We start from the raw sequence: 23,685 nt of genomic DNA, 5'->3' as shown, positions 1-23,685 counted from the left end.
ATGGTGAACGAATATAATGGATTTTTATGCACTTCATTATATTGTATTTGCATAACAAAAACTGTTTCCAACTACTACAGGTTTAAAGTTCTTAGAAAAAAATATTGAAATAGTTTTAACGTTTATAACATGAAATCCACCTGATAATCTTACTCAATTTCTACAATAAATAATCGATAGTTTCTGCTAGTACAAACACCCATTATTAAGCACTGAACTTCTGGTATTCAACCTTTTCCAGAATTTTTAATTATTGGTACTTCTGTCACTGCTGACTGAATTATATGGCGATAGTTTTATTAGACTTCTGAATACCATGGAGATTCAATGAAAGTGCACACTTGTCTACACAAAATCTAACGATTCCTCGTGGTATTTAGAAGACTGATCGAACAATCGGCTCTAGTTCACAGCCCCTCTAACTGTGCAATATTTCTGTTACCACTAATGGTATTAACTACTGTAGCTTGACATTCGATAGATAATATCGGAAATGACATAAGTCAAAATCAATAAGAAATATATTCAACCTATGAAGTGCAAAAGCAACTTATTTTGAAAATCATTAAACATTCCATACTACGATCGAATAATCCAATTAATATATTAACCGAACATTCACGAATTAATTTCTGAATACTTTTATATTTAGTTTCAGTTGAATATTCACGAAAATGCAAGAAAATTACTCACTTGGCATGAGCTTTTGAGCCCTCGCTAACTCATGCGCCACGAGAAAACACAGAATATGGGTATTTATAAGATTTGATTTAACATTATGTCTTTATTGTCGATGAAATTACGTTTATCTACATTATTCAGTAATGACAATCATCTCAATAATAGTCTTGTGAAAGTCCTTGAAATGACTTCCACATCGCAATCATGAGCCAAACATTGCCGACACCAAAGATTCGGCGCCACACTCACCAACGCGCACACAATGTCCCTATTTATAATCGGTCTACCGAAGGTAGACGCCGAAGTACCCGTGTCTAACGTAATCAACACACACATCATCCTGGTCCCGCACCTCACCCATGCCGAATAATTCACCTTGATGAGATAACTGGCTCCTCAATTACTCATTCCACCCTAATTATATCATCTTAACTATCTCCAGCTGATTGCGCGCTATTCAAGGAATCTCGCTCGCGACGTGTTTCCTCCTAAACCTTCCTGCCCCCCCCCCTCCTCGCCGCCCCACGTTAATTGAACGGATTGTTTGGCGTTTAATTCTGTTCGCCTCAATCAAAATCGCGACTGATTCATTTGGCCGTAGCGCGGTATTCGAGAGAGTGGTGTTTGAACAACTTCCAAAGGATAATAGACACCTGAATGGGGTTCTTATTCAGCGTCTTGGTTTGGTGGTGGAAAGGGAGGCTTTGGTTGTGAGAAAGTAGTTTTCAAACCGAGTAAATGGAGGCTAACTCAAATCTACGTCGTGGTTTTTTTCGTTTGAAAGATATGTTGTGCCAAAATTAAATTCAGAAGATACAACATAAGAGTAAACAGAATGGATGCAATTGATCTCAAAATAATGAATATATGGAGATCACTTTATCTATTTTTCACACTCATTTCTTTCAGCAATGGGATAGGCTGATCGCCATCTACACAACACACCATTCACTTCAAATATATATTCTGTGTTAATGTTAGTGAAGGCCAAACACAACGTACATGCCCAAACTGGTACTTGAACCAATACCACCATGGAAAACTCAGCTCTCATTGAACTCGGTTAGGATGTAGGTCTTATTTGAGGTGAAGCCATAACAAAATTGAAACCATCAACAGTGAATATGACATTACATAATTGGATCGACTGAGTGCAGAAATTAAGGAAAAACTTCCTGAAATGCGAAAGAATAAAGACTTCTGCCAAAACAATGTTACCTCGATAAAAACAATGGTCAAATTGAACAAATTGCGTTTTCAAATGCTTGACCATCAAACTTATTTTCCAGTGGTTAGTGACCTAAAATATTGATCCAGGAAACAAATTCTGCTCTATTAGTGATTGCCGAAGTCAAAGGTCAGCAGTGAATATGTCAGAACGTTATGGGATTGTTTCAGTGCAGAAATTAAGAAATACCATCCTCAAATGCAAAAGAAAACAATTGTCTTCCACCAAGACAATTATCTTGGTCACAAAGCGATGAAAAACATGTTTGAATTGAACAAATTACACTTTCAACTGCTTGACCAACCAGCTCATTTTTGAGATCAGGCCCACAGTGATTACTTACTCTTTAGAGACCTCAAAAAAATTGACAGGTGATACAAATTTGGCTCTAATGTAGAAGTTGAAGAGGAAGAAGAAGAGGTTGAAGCCTTTTTCGAATGCAAAGACGAATCTTTTCGCAAAAAAAGATACTGAAAAGTGAGAGAAGCGTTGGAGTACATGTATCACTCTTGAAGGTACCTACATTGGCAAATAAATTCTAACTTTTGAGAAAAAATGTGTTCTCACTGGTTAGGCCCAGAACTCATGGAGTGAGGAGATGTGTATATTACCTGGAAAACTACCAATAGTTTTCCATAGTTTTGCTGGCTTCTATTGAGACACCAGTGAGTTATTTTTCATAGTATTTAGTAGGCATATATTAATAGGACGTTAAGACAATGACTGTTGAGTCATATAGAGACCAAGGGGATCAGAAGAGTGGGAAGAGAAACTTGAAGAAGTCCGTTGTGTACAAAGTAACGACTAAAATCTGAAAAAATATGTACTACAACTACAAGCTATAGGAAAGGTAACTCTCAATAAATAATAGTCTCAAATCAGTCAGTTGAAAATATGGATTTTGAACAACGGACCAGAAGCTCCCTTTTAATCCAAGAGGCATCACACCAAGTCTCAACGTTATACCCAGCCTGCCCAGATAGTTAATTTCACTTTGTCGATCCGAATAAACGTTGGCTCGTCTCCACACTCATCATCAAGGAGGCTGACGGAACGTCACCTCGCAAGTCGCCTGTCACTCCGACAGACGCCCGGGAAACAGTCTAGAGTTCACCGCGCGGTACAAAAAAAAATCTAATTTTCCACGACGCAATTCATCTCTTTCACGCGGAAATCGCGTCAATTTGTTTGTCATATCTAATACATCAAGGTGAGGATGCCGGAAGTGCGTGACTGAAATTAATACAACGGGGCAAAATCGAAATCGGAAGTAATTTCGTGTATAAACAAAAATATTTGCCGTCTTTCCGGGTGTTTTAGAAAAGGCTGTTTGCCCAATCTCTGTTATGGCGTAGAAGCGGATAAGTCAACACCAAATGAACAGGGTGGCTATTTGCCTCCACATGAATAATTCCGGAAGGGGTTTTTTGTTTGAAGCGGTGTCGATCAGGTTCTCAAAGAGTTTTGCCGACTCGTTTTGTGTTGCGATTTTTCGTAATTCTGTTTTTGAAGATTTGCGATTCAGGGATTTAATGGAAAGTTCCCGGATAACGTCAAAACATTTCAAGGATTTATTCTTGTAACTATTTAATGTTGTGTCAATTTTTTTGTTCATTATGCAGTATATGTGATAATGCATTATTAATATAATATTCGTGTGCTTACATAACTTGTGCTACGCACTCATTTGCAAGTTACACACTCACATGGTGCCTTTATCCAATTTGTATAGTATAACCTTGTTTACGAAGTTTTTTTTTCGAAATTTGAGGCTTTATTGTAGAAAACTGGTTATACATTTATGATTCAATGTATTGTCCATCGCTGGCCTCTACTTCCTCCCATCTTTCGGACAGCGTACGAATCTCGCGTTGAAAAAACTGGTCATCTTTTGAAGCGATCCACGAATAGATCCAATTTTTCACTTCTTCATAAGACCGGAAGTGCTGGTCAGCCAGGCCGTGTGCCTTGATCGAAACAAGTGATAGTCCGAGGTAACAACGTCTGGAAAATACGGCGGGTGAGGTAGGACTGCCCATTTCAACGTTTCAAAGTATGTCTTGACCACTTTCGCAACATGGGGTCGAGCATAATCATGCTGTAAAATGATTGTATCATGTCTTACGTTGTATTGCAGCCGTTTGTTTTTCAATGCTAGGCTCAAACGCATTAACTTCGTTCGATTACGCCATACACTACGCCAAGCTGGTCTACTAATCATGATCATGCAACTGTGAATATTCGGTTAGGCCGTCGACGTGGAAGCATGGCCGGTATATCCCCATGATTTTTTGCACTCTGGATTATCGATGAATCCATTCATCGTCGCCAATCACAATGCGATGCAGAAATCCCTTCCGTCTTTGCCTTGCAAGCAGCTGTTCACAAACAAAACAAACGCCGTTCAAAATCTTTCGGCTTCAACTCGTACGGCATCTATTTTCCTTGTTTCTGAATCTTCCTTTGACTTTTATGCGTTTTGAAATGGCTTGTTGCATCAACCGCAATGATCCTGCCAATTCTTGTTGCGTTTGACATGAGTCTTGATCAAGTAATGCCTTCAATTCTGAATCTTCTAAAACATTCTCTCTTCCACCGCCGTGCTGCTCTTCGACGTCAAAATCACCATTCTTGAAGCGTTGAAACCACTTTCAGCACGTTCTTTTACTGATAGCGTCCTCACCATAGGTATTTGGGAGCATTCAATGAGTTTCAGCCGCAGATTTCTTCCTATCAAAGCGGAAAATTAAAACCATTCGCAAATGACGACAATCTGGCTCGTAAGCTGACATATTTAATCGAGAATAACTTCATGAAATAGACACAAATCGGTTAGTATTTCAAAGGCATTATGTTAACAAATACCTAAGCTCATTGTATGGTATCTGCGATCTATTTATTCCTACTATCACTTACCACTACAGCCATCTATTGCAAAACGCCGGAAGCAATGTTGTACACAATGACTTGACAACTATCAAGTTGGTTTGTAAACAATGCTTTTTCAGAGAAATTTTCGGCTGGTATTTGATGTGTTTGGTCGAAATAAGTGACTCAAAAAGACTTTCATCCTTTATAGAAGAAGCAGTGACGGTTATTGGTACACTAAAGTTCTTTAGAGTCTTAATTTTTCTCCGAAAAAATGTGTTACGTAATGAAATTTGAGGTGTGTAACGAGGATTATTACGTAACACAAATGGACCAAATTCAGTGGTCAAATAGCTTTAAAATGAGGCAGTGGTATAGAAAAATTATTCAATTGGCTGAGTAGATAAACGTCTTCTCACCCTTTCTGATATGAGTTGAATAATGGCGTTTTTCAAAATCAAAATGAGATGAACGACTATTTGGTTCCAATTAGGAATTCACAGCTTGGCTTGATATTCAAGCTACTTGATTTGATATTCAAGCTCCTTCGCTTGAGCTTGACTTGAAATCAACTCAAGTTCAAGTCAAGTAGTAGTTTTTCAATGTTGAGTCAAGTACTTCACAAATAACTTGACTTGACTCGACAATGGAAAACTACTACTTGACTTGAACTAGAGTTGATTTCAAGTCAAGCTCAAGTCAAGCCGTGAATCCCTAGTTCCAATTATCTGATAAATGAAGAAATGGCACCATCGCCGATCTTCAATATAACACAATTCATCCCTAAATGACAGATGGTTTCCAAACCTAGTCGAGCTTCATGCCCAGTCTGGCACCAAATTGGACGTCGCAACAAAACACGTAGCTCACGGACAGTCGATCTGGTTTTTGCAAACCCACCTCCGCAATTCACCTCTAGTCGGGAAAAAAAAACAAGCCCATCCATTCCACGAACCGGGCACACCGCGTGCATGACAATGCCAAATTATAAATTACATTCGAATTAAACTATCTAATTGGGAAACTGGCGTAAACTGGACACATTCATTATCGTTCACGTCATGGCCGCTCAGTTTCAAATCCACCCAGGAATTGACCTGAGCCACTCTGATCAATCGATGCTGATGGTGATTTTCCGGGCATCGGAGGTCGTTTTGATGGCCGGTGGAAAATTAGTGGAAGTATTTACCTTGTCATCGTGATTATGGGTCAGCAGGATATGAAAAAATTAGAAAAGCTGTGACTGAAGTCAGGAGCATGTTTATTGCGCCTTTGAGACTACAGAACTGTATATAGTAAATACGTGGTCTCCAAGGGTGCAATTGATGCCTTTGCAATAGGCGCTCAACAGCTAAATTCACTTCAGTGTTCTCGTTTTCTTTTTCGTCTTGAATTTTATGATTCTGATGATGTTATCAGCACAAAATTTTGCAAGAGGCTTGAAATTGATGATTAAAAAGTAAAATAACTTATTTCCGCTTTATATATTTATTTTCACAACAATTGTTTCGTCATGATAACATGACTTCGTCAGGTGAGCATGGTAACTGTTACCATGCTCACCTGACGAAGTCATGTTATCATGACGAAACAATTGTTGTGAAAATAAATATATAAAGCGGAAATAAGTTATTTTACTTTTTAATCATCAAGATGAATTTCCGACAAGTAAAGACTGAGACAATCAAAAGGCTTGAAATTGTTATTCTTTATATATAAGGTTTTTTCGATATATTTCTTGATTTCTATATGATTCTTTTGAAGAGATGATGTTAAAATTACACGGAGATTAATATAATCATTTCATATCGACAACTACAATCTCATCTTTCTCTTTTCATTATTTTGTGAATATACCTTTAGATTATCATGGAATAGCTCTTCAAATAATACCTGAATTTCATCCATTTGCTGCTATCTAATACGTGTTGTGATGTGATGTTGAATAATGTTTTTGTCATAAATATTGGACCATTCAGTTTTAGTTCACCTTGGAATTCACAGAAATAGGTCAACAGCAGATTTTCAGAAGAGTTTTCGAGTTTTTCTCATTACACCAAGGAAGTACACTTCTAGTGCTAGGCTACGAATGGCTCTGTAAATGACATTGGTGAATTATCATTATTTTTCCTACATAAAAACAAAAAAATTTCGATGATGATCCATTAGTTATGGCAGTGAAGTGAGTGAAGTTAGTTATAAATTAAGTAATGAAGTTCAACCATTCATCTTCGAATAGAACTCTCAAGTAAAACCTCATAAACTAAACTCGACTCTAGCAAATAAAGCCAACCGTATATCAGGTTTTCTAAGATATATAAATATCCAAAATAAGCTAAACCATTATGTAGTAAAGGGTGGCTTATTACAGATCACGAATAAAAGGAGATAGTATTAAAGTTTTCAGGGTGACGGAAGTACAGAGTAAAGTAGTCACAAGTAGTAAAAAGTGGCTTCTTTGCATTGGTATCCAGAAACACAATGTTTCATTCGTTGGGATTACGATTATGGGTACAGAATTGACTTTTTTATTAATAATTCTAGTTGAAAAAGTTGGATGTGAATGGGAAAAAATAAAACATAATCTTTACACTGTGAGAACATCTAACTTTGCAGATCTTGAGATCCAGGAAATGTGTTATGAAATGTCTTATTCTTCAGCACGAGCTCAGAACAAAAATTATTTATTCCCGGTTATTCCAACACTCCTACCGGATACGAAATGCAATCCCACCCAATAAATTACCTTTCCGTAAAACAAACATCGTAGAATTGCCGAGAAAATTACCTGCGACTTGAGCCGAGATCGTAAAGCCTCCTGAAATCATTACAAGGTCGACTAATATGCAGCATTTATCAGGGGGGGCTAATGACATGTCAGGCTGTGGAAAAAATACGGTATATGTCGGAAACGCTTTCGCCGAAAATAAACGCCCGATGAAAATTATTATTATTTCCAGAGGTGCAATCACGTTTCGTGGAAATATGAAAATAACTCAATACCGAACGAGAGACTGTAATGAAGGTGTTTTTGTCGGTAACTGTTCCATTTGGAAGGTGTTACTGCCTCCAAACCGTCGGCATCATTTGAGGACTGATAAATTTGAGTGCTTGAATATGTTATAACCTTCGCGCACTTTATTTTCGTATTTGATTGTGATGTTTTCTTTATATCCTTCGTTGTGAGTGAATGGCGTTCATTCATCACATCAAAGATTTCGAAAATACACTTAGAAGTGTTACTACTAGCAGAATTTATACAACTCGATGTTTCACATTATGGAATTTCAAAGTCTCATCATCTGACAACTCATATTTTTTTTAGATTGGATAAGATTTGATATAGCGACTGATTCGCTACGAAGTAGCCTCTCCAGTACTGGAAATTGGGATTTTTGTTCAATGATTCCCAAGAAGATAGTACTTATCATTAGATTTAGATTCAAGGATCTTATGGTCTATTGTTCAGTCATCAGAGCTGTACTACCCAGTTAGTAGTCATCATAGTCTACAGCTTGCCCTCCAATTCCAGATTTCTTATGAACTCTTGGATGGCTTTGGAGGTTACTTCCTCTTCTACAAATCTCTTGCCCAAAAGATTTGTGCTGGCTAGCGATGGCGAAGCTTTCCGTCACCAGGTGATCAAGAATTTCTTCATCCTTCTGCAGAATATGCACTCGTCATTTTCATGAGGTGCTTCCTGAGGCGGCAATGCCCTGTCAGGAATCCAGTGAGGAAGTGTAGTATATTGTTGTTATGATCCAGATACTTCTGAAATCTTGCAGGTATGGGTTGGCTACGATGAAGAAGGAACTCGTCGCTTATATCCTCCATAGATTCTTGCATAGAATCGAAGAAAGTTCCAGTTGCTCGGCAATAACTAGACATTTTTCGTATCAATCTAGTGATGTCAACATCGAGTTCACTCAACTAGGGGATTGCTTGAATATCATCATATTTTTCGGAGTATATACTCAGAACTTCATTGGTTCATTCTAGCATGTCCACATCAAATTACTCAAGCAAATCAAATTAATAAATGATTTATTCTGCGTCTTGCTTGTGCAATATCACGGACTACATCAAATCTTCTGGAAATTGGAAGAAAATGATTTTCAAATGGAGTTTCAAGAACTAAAATGATAGAAAAGCCCTATACGAATTATTCCTATATTATCTTAAGGGGACGAAAAAGAAGGTACCTTCTACGAATTACTCGAGAAAATTGACGAAATCTATTTTCCTAAAACGGAACCGAAAATAATGATGACTAGATTAGGTATTCAATACGTGATCGAACTCAGATAGTCCTTAAATGAAGACTTCGATACTGGAATATAAAATTAATTGCATTTGCTACCTAGTTAGCATAAACGCCTTTACAGGTTTTATTGCAAATGGATGGCACGTAAATGTCTTAAAAGGTCCCTTGCTACCTCTGTTCCTTTCCGTTCTTCTCTGGAGAATCGATAAATTGAATTTTTTCAGTCTGGCTATAATTTTGCATCTATTTATGCTGAAAAGGTGGTTGTATGGTGACGGAACGATGACTTTGTAGAAGCATGTTTTCGCAACTCTAAACTAGGTAAGAATTAAATTATTTTTGGTAGGCTTAGATAGTATAGATATAGGAGTGAATGATTGAATTCCGGGAAAAAAAATGTGAAGGTTTCCTCATGTAATCAATTCTGTTACTTAAATATTGTAGTCGTTTTTTGCAAGTTTTTTAAATTTTAAGTTCGAGGAGATCCAGAGTCAATGTTTAGTTGTTGTTAAAATGACTAGAGCACGTGTACGTGGAATTTATCCCCAGCTAAGTGAATTCGAAAGAGGTCGAATTATTGGTCTACGGGAGGCGGGGTTGTCATTTCAGGAAATCGCTAACCGTACGAACAGATCTCCAACTACTGCTATGAGATGTTGCCAAGCGTGGTTTGATAATGCCCAAAATCGAAGAAGAGTAGGTACATGATGTCGAAGGGGCACAAATGAAGTTCAAAATCGACGTTTAAGACTTATGGCCATTAGATACCGATTTGCGACCACTCGATCTTTGGCTGATGTGTGGTTAGGGAAACAAGGCCTTCCTGTAAATGTCCGAATGGTTTACCGCCGAATAAGTTCGTTTGAACTGCAGCATTATCGACCCGATCTTGTGTTACCTCTGACGGTTGAGCATCGCCGTCAACGATTACAGTAGTGCAGGGAACATCAACATTGGAATGGCAGCAATCGTCTTTTCTGATAAATCTCGATTTTTTTTTGATGCACATGATGGCCGGAAAAGGGTTAAACGTCGTCGGGGAGAAAGACGTGAACCTCAATTTGATATTGAGCTCCATGTCCTCCGGACAGTAGGCGTTATGGTATGGGGTGCTATTGCACATGCAAGTAGGTCACCTTTAGTCTTTATTCGGTCAACATGACAGCGCTGCGTTATCTTCAAGAGATAGTGGAGCCATATGTTCTCCCTTACTTTAACCGGCTCGAAAATCCAATATTTCAGCAAGATAATGCGCGACCTCATGTTGTCAGAGTTAGTTTAAACTTTTTCGAAGCGACCCATTTGAATATTTTGCCATGGCCGCCCAGATCCCCCGATCTTTCGCCCATAGAGCAAGTTTACAGTGGGTAGAAAGAAGGCTTGAAAATTTACCCCAGTCCCCACGGACTTTGGCGACTCTGAGTCATGAAGTACTTGGGATAGTATCCCTCAAGAAGAAATAGACCATCTTATTGCATCAATGCCGAGACTACTATCTATGTTTTACCAAAAAAAATTTAACAGCTCCTTCTGGGTGTTGCAGTTTCTTTGTTAGTTATTATGTATTCATTGGGCGGTACAACAAAAATGGAATTTTTAGTAAAAAGATAATCTTGGATTAGTTTCTTCGGTTCTCAAGGTTGTATTAAATTTAACTGCAGAATTCTAGATAACGAGTCTTCAGGTATTTCCGTTCGAGATTAATTATGTTTACGGAAGACCAAAACAGAATCGAATTTAAGGACAGAATTGCCATCAATGAGCCAAACTTTATCAATTGAGACTGTTCCCGACACAAAATTCTAAAATTCTGATAAAATAATAAAGCGATCTCTTCGGTAAAAGAAATAAGCTTTATGACATTACGCGTGAATCCGACAAATTTTCTCAATTCTGCAACCTGACCCCTTCGAAAAAAATTCTGTACGTGGAGAAAACATAAACCCAACATCGGTATTTTATCGTCTATCCGCTCCAAAAACCCTACGATCGCCGTTGTTTTCTGCCCCATCAAGTTATACATTGTAAAAGCCCTCGGGCGTGAACTCCAGATTCTAGATCACCCAAGGTGAATGATCCTTTCATAATCGATCAGCTCTCTCCCCGAGAAAAGGAGGAGAGAAGGAAGCGTAAAGGTAAACAGCACGTTCAAGAGCGTCAAATAAATTCCGAAGCCATCAGAACAACGGCCATATAGAAAACGATGTTATATTAGCGGCAGAACACCTTGCTTTGTCCGTGAGTGAAATAATATCAGAAGGAGCACACGTGAAGCCCATCATCAGCCTCCTTCTTTCTTGGGGGGGGGGAAGAGATGGGGGGGCTGTTCTTTAATATTGCGCTGACGGCTTCTTCGGCATATCGCGCCCCTCTTGTTTTGCCGCTGTTTCTCTTTTCTTCGCTAAATTGATTATCGAGCCACGGGAGTATAATGAGCTCTAATTCTATTCGACCGGCTCGGGAAGTTACAAATTCGGAGATAAGTCTGGGGAAGGTATGGATGGAATATCAATACGATGGTTTTCTTGTTCGAAAATAGATGTATTGGGTGTGTCGAGTTTTATTTCCAAATTATTTACCTTATTACGGAACAAAGAATGAGCACAGATTTATGCAGCCTGAAATAACAAATAACGAATAATAAATAACAATTAGCAACAATAACTACTTATCAACAAAATAAGTGTGAACTATGGCAGACCAAAATAACAAATAGCAATTAGCAAATAACATTAATTAAATCAACAAGTGTAATTCGAATATCTTATTTTTCAATGAAAATATTCATACAGTCAATGTACGATTGGGGGTTGACCAAATTTCAACTCTTCACATTGGTTGAACGCTATTTTCTCAATCTACCCATTGCCCAACTATACACGATGTGTGTGACATTATGAGGAAACTTGGACTAACTTTTCTGCTATTTTCTTCTGGAGAAGCTGAAATTTCGAAAGCGATTTCATTGGTGTATCACCATATACCCAACTATACCTAAATTTGACTCGCAATCGAGAACTATAGTTGAGGTTTCTGTCATTTCACATAAGCCAATTCTAAAATACTACAATTATTGTAAAGGGTTTTCCAATAAGACGGTTCATTTTGAATAGTCCGCTATCTGGGCAGATGTCTCTAGGGATTCATCAAGCCAAGTAGCTTGATATTTTAACGAACTACTTGACTTGAAAATCAAGCTCGGGAAAAATAACATACTTGAGCTTGACTTGACTCGATTTTAGATATTCATTGCTTGACTTGATATCAAGCTACTTGATATTACTTGAGCTTGATATGCACGCGTCTTACGGCATATATTTCTGCAATCTCGTGCGCGCTCAGATTAAATTATAAGGGGATTCCTCGAGCGCTGAGAGACTGAAGCATTCGCCAGTGTTACTTTATTAGTAGTTTACTCACATTTCTATGAAATCAATTGGTAGATTTTGGTAATATGAGAAATATCTTTCCAAACTTGGCCCAAATGATCAATGATTATTATCAACGCCCCCATCTTCAGCTCCTGTTGAAGGACAATTTTTCAGAGCTGCTCTTAGCTCTTACAGTTACAAAAACCCGCAATAGGTTAGGCGACAAATCTATAAGATGCCTCATGTGTCTTAGATCCTGGATGGAAAATTATAAAATCCACCAAAACCTGGAGGTTTCTCCATATTAAGAAATTCAGTTCTTTATTATTTTTTGTTTTGTTATTATTAATAGTGATTTAATTTATTTTTCTATTCAAAAAAGTTGATATTTTTGGTTCTTTCATACAATCAGTTCAATAAATAAAAGTGGTTTTTGCAAGGTTTCTTCTCGTTACATCATTTTTTCATTGATGTGACACTACACAATAAAACTGCTAAAAATCAAGTAGCTTGAAATGATTCAAGTACTTGATAAATGAATACTTGACTTGACTTGATTGAAAAACTACTACTTCACTTGATCTTGGCTTGATATCAAGTCAAGTTCAAGCCAAGTAGCTTGAAAATCAATCCAAGCCTTAAATCCATAGCTGTCACGTTCGAAGCTGTCATCTTCAGATTTTTGAAAAGTAAAATTACGCCATTACTGAAAATGAAAGGTTACGTGCACCATGTAGGTAGGTACCGCATATTTGGAAATACTTGGGCTATTATATTTGCGAATACACAGACTGACAGATGAATCAAAGATTGGTCCGAAATTCATTGCGACACAGGAAATTCTCGAATATTTTTTTCATCTCAAAAATGATCACGAAGTCTATATTCGGTAGCTATAAAAGAAATTCGTTGAAAAGCTCTATTTTTACAAAATTTTTCATTAGATGGTGCATCAAGCAAAAAATGCTTTTACTAAGTAACTAAGGATTGTTAGAACATAGTAATTTCAGCTTTTGTTTGAAAAACACCTTCTTCGTATTCGTATATGAAATTATCTATACGAAAATCAAGGAAATTAGTCACTTTATTCTACTCTGAATCAAGACCCAAGTACAACAATCCCTGCGCGATCACCAATAAGCACCAAGCTGCGGTGTCCGAGTGGTTAAGGAGATGGACTTGAAATCCATTGGGTTCTACCCGCACAGGTTCGAATCCTGTCCGCAGCGTAAATTTTTTCTACCAAACAAGGACGGAAAACTACCGACAAGCGACAGAGACAGCCACACCGTACCCAACCACCGTGTTCTCACAGACACACGGTACAACCCAAACCACCCCCCACCCTTATCCCATATAAACGAAATTGTCGCCGGAATATTCGCCTTCTGTGGCGTCGATGTTCATCCGGCTCTCCAACAATTCAGCGTCCAGCCCGCACCTTTTATTAGTATCGCGTCATGCCGTGGCGCGGCGGTTGAACGAACAAAGAAAAATTCTCATTTGGCGTGAGGGTCGGGCCCGCCGCTACGTATTCGCCCGATGACAACTGGAAAATAAAGGAAAAGTTTCCGTGTCTGACAGTTCAACAATGGACGGATAATAACAGGAGCAACAATGGGGCGCAATATTGCGCGTTCACGGACCCAATTGTGGGATATTTGAGCAACGAGATAAGAAGATATCATTTTTGATATTGGCTGATTGAAATAAATACATTTCTTTGGCGTCATTGGTTGTTTTATTTTCGTCTGAGGTTATTGGGATAATTGATCAGGGGGATTGGGAAGTTCTTCGAAGGCTGGTTACAAGTGAGTTTTCCGATTTCAAAAATTCAAGAGAATTTGAAACCTTTTCGGAAGGTGTCAAATTTGAAAAATTCATCAATGGTTAGTAATATCACAAGATTATAATGATAGCTATTATTATGAATAACATAATCATCGCAAATTGATGTATAAACTGAGCAACAAATCTGGCTTTGCTAGAACATTATAATCTTCAGGCAAAATATTAAAAAATAGTGCAGCATACATGTAGACGTCCCTCATATTGCAGTATGTAATATTGGTCTTCAGAGAGCATCATTCCCAGGCTTGAGTCTTTCGAAGATCTTTCTTGAAGCCTATCAAAAGTTAACACTGAAAGCTTAATTCTATAAGTGGACAAACCAAAAATTGGGGCAAAAACTAGGACATTTTGAGGATATTGCAGGCTGAAAACGCATATGCACCTACCCCTGAGCAAGACCCCTGGATCTGGTTACTAAGAAAACCATGAAGGGTTTTCCACTGAGAAATTTCATTTTGAATAAATAGTCTTCTATCTGGACAGCTGACAAAGCTGTCACATTTTGACATTTGAGAAGTAAAAACTATGTCATTACTAAAAATGGGCGATATACGCTTCAGCAAATTTTGCACTCACGGTTAAAAGAGCACTTTTGGGTCGCCTTGAAGAATCTTATCGGCCGGGAATACTGAATCTGGTTGAAAAATTTGGGATGTTGGGACAATTTGGTGATAATCGAAACCGTGAAGTCTGTAATGTTGACGAAAACCTAGGTTTGTCGATTCCTATTGATCTTAAGAATGAGGCATTTCACAAACGACATAACACCATATTTTGTATGAAGATTTAGGTCTTGAATCTTTTGAATTTCAGTTAACACAATAACTCAAGTCGGTTGATCACCAGCAACGTCGTATCTTCGCTGATTGGATCCTTGAAATGCATCGTATTGTCATTCAAAAATCATCTTCATTGATGAGGCTCATCTTCACCTTGGAGGTTACGTTGGTGAGCAGAATTGTTGCCTTTGGGGCTCGGGAAATCCAGCAAAGTTTGTTGAAAAGCCTTTCCATCCTTAATGTGCCACTGATTGATACGGTTCTTGAGTTGGTGGTATGATTAGACCTTACTTATTTGAAAATGAGTCAGGTGCAACTGTTATGGTGAATGGACTGCTCAACCGAGCTATGTTTAATGATTTTTATGGCCGAAATTGGAAGATATTGGTGTGGACAGCGTTTTTTCTCAATAATACGACGGTTGATGCTATGTACGTAACAAGCAACGAAACAATAGCAATTTTGCAAGAAAAGTTTCCTGGTCGTGATCACAATGGTTGATTGGTTGACTAAGATCATCAGTTCAACGCCTTCAGCTTTTTTTCGTTGGGGCCACATGAAAGATAAGGTCTATGCCAATGCTCCACAATCGATTCAAGACCTTGAAGATGGATTTCGTGATGTAATCAAGGACATACAGCAGCAAATTTTCGAATTGGTCATGGAAAAAAAATTTTTAAGCTCTAACCAGTAAAAGCATCTTGAAAATTTCCTTTCGAAAGATATATTTATAATGAAAAGACTTATTGGAAAAATGCTGTGACCTCAAAGAAGCCCACAGCCAGAACTCCATTGAATCAAATGGGAAGAGGCAGACTCAGAGAAGAACTCGTGAAACGCCATCAAAATTTTGCAGGTGATATGGCTAGTGGTTCTCATAAGTTTTAATTTCTTGGAAGTTACTGAGCCCCAAATACACAGTTACAAGAATATGCGGATATGCGGTAGTTCAACAGATAGGCAGGAAATTCTGATTCGAAAAAAAATAGTTCATCTCGAAAGTGATCTTGATTTGCCTCAAGCTCGGTAGATTGGAAAGCAATAAATCAATAGGTAAAATTAGCAGAGTCCCCAAGTCTGTTCCACATTCCACTGATCATCCAATATATCCTTTATAAATTTGATCAATAAATATTATCTCAACCGCTAGAAGTTAATTCCCCCAAACAACCAAGGACATTCCTCCACCTTCCTCAAAACCCATATCGAAGCCATTACTCAAGCCGAGTTTATCGATGCGATAATTCAGTGGCATTCCAGAAAAAGAACGGTATCAAAAGCAGCGATAACGAGGATCCGACCAGCAGTCACTGTTCGCCATCATAACGGGTTATATATAACTCCCTTTTCTCTTTCGGCTTACGTCATTTGCTTTCAACAACTCTGAAACTAATGGATGGCACCATTTCTTCTTTACCTTGTTCGCGGTATGGGCATTGTATAAGGTGAGCGCTGAAAGCTCCCTACCTAAGCCCATTATTCTTTTCCGAAATCGATTCCATAGGCAATAAAAAGACGGTCGTTGGATGAAATGCATTTTTACGTTGAATACTTTTTCAGTAACTGGAGCGGTCGGAAAGACCTTTGTGCCGAGGCACTTTCCAGTTTGACAATAGTTTCCTACCTTGCTCTCCTCCATGATTCGATATCAAAAGGGAGCTGATACGGGGGGTGAGGAGTGAAAGACTTGAGTCACTTGAGAGAGGAGAGAAGCAATAATGTCATCATTTGGGAGGGTGAAATTGATGATCGGCAGAACTTTGAAGTTGGGATTTTTCTCTGAAAAAAAAATATTTTCCACAATTTCAAATATAAATATTGCAAATAGCAGTGTCAGAAGAAAGGAAATTTACCCATCTCATTAAGATTGGATATTCGATATTCAAACGTATTTAAAATTCCAAAACTTTACTCACGATTATTGGAAATTTTTTTTTCTGATAATGAAAGCTAACTTCAATTCAGCAATAGGCAAAATTGTAATATTTCAGCCTAATGCGTAATTATAAAGAAATTCATCCAAAACGTGTCAGAGTTTGATGTGGATTGCGATCTGGAAGAAAAGTTTTTTCAGCAGGACGGCACCACTTATTATACCGCCCGAATATCGAACACAGATATTCACAATCCTCATCACTCAAGTTTCAGATTTATTTCTTTCTCATGGTAGATTAATTATGGTGAAATAATACAATTTTGCCCTTAAAGTCACTCATGACAAAATTCAACCCACAAAATTTCATCGAAAACAAGGAATTTCACTTTTGCGCATGCTCAACTAGAAGCGTGTATCTAATATTCAAAAAAACTGAAATTCACTTGGGACTTATGGCTGTTATACAAATTGCGTACACACAGACCGACAGATGGCCTAATAATCATTTTGAGAGAGGTATTTTTCGGAGAACACGAATTATTGTCATCTCAAAATGGAACACAAAGCCTTTTTCCTAGAACGATGGAACAAATTCTCTAGAAAGTTCTTGGAAATTATTTTGACAGTAACCTGTTTCTGCAAACTTTTCATTAGGTAGAGTGTTTCAAACGAGAGGTAATTTTTCCTAAGTAATCAACGTATTGTCGGAACACATAACTGTCAGCGTTATTTGAAAAACACCTTTTTCGTATATGATATTTTTCATATCCAATAAATCATTTCCTTCATTTTAATCTGAGGCAGAAAAAATTATAACAATCGCTGTGCAACACTCAATAAGCACCGAGCTGCGGTGTCCGAGTGGTTAAGGAGATGGACTTGAAATCCATTGGGTTCTACCCGCACAGGTTCGAATCCTGTCCGCAGCGTATATTTTTTTTCACCAAACAAAGACAGAAAAATACTGACAAAATACCGACATGCAACATTTTCATGGATTCAATAACTAACCGATCCAAATATCTTTATCAAATTCCATCAACATCCGTTAATAGAACGCGAGATATGGATTACCAATATTTCACCTTTTGCGCATGCTCAACACGAAAGAAACAGAGGAGCATGTACTGCTCAAATGCACAGAACAGGTAGCCTAGGAACTCTAGGAAGTTTTTAATCCTCAGGATGTGATAGCTAAGGCTCTTAAGAATGTTATCAGATTTACCTTTCACTATAGAAGATCTTCTTAGAACTGATTGATCAGAGTATTAGAACAGAAGATCAAAAACGGTGGGACTTCTGAAAGACTGTGCTCTAGCCAATTGGCCCCAATAATAATTTGATCTAATGCTCAACACACGTCCTTTATCAGAAAAAGCCAAAACTCATTGAAATCGGATAAAAATTGCTCAAAATTGGGGTTGTTACAAGGGTATGGTGATACACGAACCGACTGAGAGATAGTCACTACACCAAAGTTTTTCAAGATGTTCCGAAACATCAACATCATTGGTCAAACCTTTAGAAAGAGCTAAAAAGGGAAAATGTTCACGTCCTACTTGAATCCTGAAAGGTTGAGTCAGTTAGCAGCAGACTTCGAATAGGTAACCACTACTAAGAGAATCTTTGGAAACGGATTTGAGAAACAACAAAAGTTTTTTCATCACAATACTCGGGAGCAATACAAGTAGTTTTTAAGATAGACCCGAACCAAATCAGCGTCATAGTGGGAGGCTTCAGTACCGCGTAGCTTAAAGCGCAAGTACCTCTAAAGCGAAGCTTTCTTGGGGCAGTCTCCGTCGACCGTGGCGTTCCGACGACCCTACCTAACCAATTGCAATTATTGTAACCTCGTAGCTCCGCCCAGCTACAAGATTGCTAGAGCTGCGATTGGTTAGATAAAGTCGTTGAAACGTGGCGGTCGACGGAGACTGTTTCAGGAAAGCGTAGCTTTCTTTAGATGTAGTTTCGCAGTTAGAAACGAAGTATAAGCAAGACCGCCTGATGAATCCCACAATACCTAAAACACCTTCCTACCCTAAATGTCACCTCCCATAGTCACTCCATAAAAACAATTCTCCCCCCCCCTCCACATATTAGTGCGTCATCGATCAGGAACAAAGACGCTGATCCGAATGCTGAAGGGTCCGTATCGTGGTTTACGATAGGCGGCAAAAACACACACAAATGTGCTCGAGTAGGTTTATTGCCGGCTGAAATGGAAGCGAAAGCAATTTCCAGATGAGTTATGATACATTATCTACCTATATAACGGCGAAAACTAGCGTATTTTTGCAGGTGTGTAGTCGGGACGTGGAACGGTATGTGTTTTGCGGGTTTTCGGCGTATGGGAGATCGCCCCCTACCGTATAAGATCATAAATATCGGCGGTTTACGTTGTCATCTGTTACCTACAGCCATCCGCCGAGCTTCTTTTCACCTCCGCGCGGGCGAAGAACTCGTGGGGAAGGTGATGATCGCGTCCATCGTAAAAAGTAATTGCTGGAGTGATGGGCTTTATATTAATGCCTGAAAGTTGGAGGGGAGAGTGGAGGGGTGTGTTGGTTCTCGCTGATTCGTGGAATATAGGGTGGTTTTGCAGGTGTAGCAGTGTACCGGGTGTTGAGTGATGGAGTTTTTTGTGGATATGGAGGATGAATGGATACATTTGTACTTTATAGCAAATCAACATTACGAAATGAAATTAAGACTTCGACTGACAGACTTCAAAAAGAGACGACTTAAGAAGACAGATCCTAATCCCAAACCGAAGACCATTTCACTAATGCTGATGGGGATAAGGTACATACATTATTTCAGAAATTATAAGTAAAAATCTGAAATTTCTAAAAAATGGATTAAATTCCCGAGGCTGCAACTTCTCCTGGACGTAAGCTACGCCATTGAATTTTTGGATGGAAATACAATTTTTTCCCAAATTTCAGTTCAAATTTCCTGAAAACTTTCCTGAAAATCAGTGAGCGGTTTCAGAATTGACGATCCCTGATTAGCAGAATTTCGATCTCTCCTAAAAAATTTTTTGGTACCTTTCTAACCCTTAGAAAATTGATAAAAATTGAAAGTTCCTTCATGCGGCTATTGTACCATATTATTGAGTGATTCGACTATGTAGATCACGAAAATGCTTGCAGTTTGGCGATTAGTACATACCTTTATCTGATCTAGCAACGAGACGGGAACCATTGCCATTTAGAAGAGGAATCGTACTGTGTGGGTACCAGAATCAAAGGCTTCTTCTATGACTGTACGAGCACAAGTACGAACAACACTTGACCAGTTATTTAAACATAAAATGACCCTTTTTGAATGCAAATTCAGACTGAATAAGAGTATGGGTACATACTTGGAAGCTGTTTACAACTCTAAACGCTCAAGTTTGAATAACAAATGGTTTCTATTTGGAAAAACTATCCAACAGCACTTGTCGGCAGATTTTTCGAGTTTACTCGCTGCAAAACTTGACTGCTCATGCCAGGAAATATACACTTTTGAATTATATTATGTTGTTATTAGCGTAAGACCTTTTTATGAGCATGTTTAACAGGTTGAGTACAAAGACTGTGTCCGTAAAATATGGAACAAATTCATTTTCAGATAAACAGACCATTTTAAGAAATAATCCTGAAACACATTGATTTTTTTTTTATATACCGTAGTTTAAAATTATAATCTGATATACAGGGTGAATTATTTTTGAGTAATGTACGTCACCGTCATTTTTTTTTAATGAAACACCCCCATTTTGCCTCAATTTTCCGATTACTCTAGCTGAGCTGATTCCAAAAATGTATCACATGTTGATTCCAATCCTCTTTCCATCGAAAGCTCAGAAGATTATTTTCATAGGTCTCCAGAATGAACCATAGGGACTCTTTGATGAAAAAAGGTTTTCGACCATTTTCTATTATTTATTCGAATACAAACCATACGATGTTATATAATTCTGAAATCAGGAAAAATTAAGCTCTCGAAAAATAGCACAGAAATCTAGTGTTCCCATTTGATCAAAACATAACTTTGGGTCATAGCTTCGTAATTGAAAACCCTTTTGAAAAGACGAGCACGCCAATGGATTCTACGTAAAAAAGTGCCTCTATAAGGTTTTAATTTCAGTATTAGCGGAGATATAAATGTTTTTCGATATCGCCATTTTTCCAATTTTCGCTTATAACTCGAAAACAAAAGAAATTGGCCAAAAATTAATACTACCCTTGTTAGTTTCTCAGAAAAAGAGACCGAGAATAGAACAGAACAGAATTCGTCTATCTCCTCTGGTTTAAAAACTGTAGTGCTAAAACATCGAAATTTGCCCACCCTGTACAGCGTAGAACTTGCGTTCAAAAACCCGCGAAAGTTGAATAGCCTCGCACATGAAGGATCTACCTTCAACCGGAAATACCCAGAAGTAATCAACAGTCCGAAATCGATTTCACCTACGTGAAAAACGGTAAACAACCAAAACTCTTTCCATCGAAAGCTCATACCGCGTCCATTAACAGTCTATAAATATGCCGGTCGGTTCTCGTTCCAACGCCCTACCATTTTAATTAGTAAGGCATCTGTATTTCCGAGCTATCGGGATGACGCTGCTACAAAAATTCACACCCGGTTTGATCACCGTGTAATTTATCGGCAGTCGAAAATAAATTCATGTCACTCAGGTACGGCATTTGGTTTGTTTAAATAGCGCTCAGGCCAAATATCGGAGCTTTTAAAGCTGCTGTAAATATAAACACGGCCGGAGATGATTTATAATCGCGACTAACGCGAAGGTGGAGATGTTTGGGAGAGGAGTTTTTCTCGAGATTCTAGGCTTAGTTTTCGGTTTCTCGGTTTTGTTTTGTCTGAGGTCTATGGTTGTTGAAATGCAGACAAAGTGGAAAGACGCAATGGTGTTTTTCGAGGAGCTTTCATGAGCATGTTAGTCTGTCCATCTGTACTCAAAATCTACCTCGGAATTCTCAAGTTACAATGACGTTCGGAAAAGTGCATTTGCAAAGGTAACTCCTGTCAGATGATGTAGGTACTGAGCTTATGCAGGATGTTCCTTGGATAATTTAAATAGCGCCCAGGCCAAATATCGGAGCTTTTAAAGCTGCTGTAAATATAAACATCGGCTTTGCTATAGCTCAGGTCTAGGTTGAAATGGAGGCGAAGTGGAAGGATACAATGATATTTTTCGAAGAGCTTTCACGAGCTTGTTAGTCTGTCCATTTGTACTCAAGATTTACCTGGCACATCTCAAGTACAAAGATTTTGGGAGAAATGTATTACGCAGGGTGTTCTTTGGTTAATTTCAAGCAAAGTCTTATAAACATGGGCCCGTAAACGATAAAGGCAAATTTTGTCCTTAACATGAAATATCAGAGTTGACAGTGACAAATATTTTAGCAGATATAACGATTTTTGAATGGAAATTCGATTTTTACTGTTTTTTCCAAAATTTCGAGTTCAAATTTCCTCAAAACTATGAGGTATATGAACAATCGGTCAGCGGTGTCCCATAGTCAATCAACATTTGATATCAACTCAAAAGATATTGAGATGAATACCTAAATATATCAGAAATTTAGAAAACAAACTTCAATCGCGCCAAACGACATGAAACAACGCATGACACCAGGATAATTTCAAGTCCCAAGGTTTTTCCATTAGAGAGCTATAACGTTGACTGTAAGACGGACGGACAGAATTGAATATGACCACGGGTCAGTCATCAGTAACTCGGATATTTCAATGCCGGCTAAAAGTTCGAAAAATACGGATATCTCTTCGAAATTGTGTATATAAACCTACCAAAAACTCAGTACGGAGAACCGGGGCCCAAAAATAAACATAAGAATTCAATATCCCAACAACATGATTTTTTTCAAGTCTTGTTTCTCCGAACATTAATTTTCTTTTTGTGAGGTGAAAATTTCTGGTACACAAAAGTTTGTCTTAGAATTTGGGAATTCAGTAGACGATAGATTTAGGGAGTTATTTATATTAAATATATCGAGACATCATTTTACAATTATTCATTAATTTCACCAAGAGTATATTGAAATAATGATCAACAAATGAAAATTATGAAGTTGATTGATCCAACTGATAACTTGCATTGTAATCAAGAATTTAACGAGAAACAGAAAAAAAATTCGAAATTCCTGGAATGAAATGAGAAACTTATTCAGTGAATAATAAAATGGAACTGGTTAGAAATAAGCCATAAAAGACAAATTTCTAATTCATGATAATCTACGTTTACCCTCAAGTTCCACTTGCCCCGCTACCACACCAATCAATCGTAAAAACTAAATTTTTTTCATTCGAAACGAATCAGAAATCGACGATCATAAAATCCCGTTTATTCAATTCAAAATCCCCGTATTCAATCGCGAACTATCGGGACAAACCAGCCGAAACAGTCCCTGCGGAGGCATTCCCCCGTTCAAGAAACTGGAGTAGAACTTTGTCTACGATCGATTCGTGTGTTCAGAACCGTGACACCTCCACCTTTTTTCAGTTCACCCTCCTGGATATCCCCGCACAGTCCGCAAACTCTGCTTTGTGCACCTGTCGCCAGTCCGCCATCGTTTTTACCTGTTCTACCATCGGCATCCCCTCGAAGGGGTAGGGGAAAAACCCCCCTGTTAGAAGGGGAGAGAAGTGGGGATCTTCCTCCCGTGTTATGCTGACGGATTTAGGGTGGTTGTATGGGGTGATATTGGAAGAACGTTGAACTGATTTGGGGAGATAGTTGA

General features: G+C 38.2%; 1 protein-coding gene and 2 non-coding genes across 3 annotated transcripts in view; 2 read left to right on the top strand and 1 right to left on the bottom strand.

The window, feature by feature from the left end:
• LOC123674462 (zinc finger protein 1) overlaps positions 1-23,685 on the bottom strand; it is a 524,422-nt gene that overhangs the window by 412,681 nt on the left and 88,056 nt on the right. The window lies entirely within an intron of this gene.
• Positions 13,560-13,641, top strand: Trnas-uga. The gene has a single exon. It is a non-coding gene; the product is annotated as a tRNA-Ser (tRNA).
• Positions 17,766-17,847, top strand: Trnas-uga. The gene has a single exon. It is a non-coding gene; the product is annotated as a tRNA-Ser (tRNA).

Source organism: Harmonia axyridis, chromosome 3 (genome assembly GCF_914767665.1).
Source record: "Harmonia axyridis chromosome 3, icHarAxyr1.1, whole genome shotgun sequence".
Lineage (NCBI taxonomy): Eukaryota > Metazoa > Arthropoda > Insecta > Coleoptera > Coccinellidae > Harmonia > Harmonia axyridis.
Note: the sequence above shows the minus strand (reverse complement) of the source record. Positions and strands in the feature narration are given on the sequence as shown.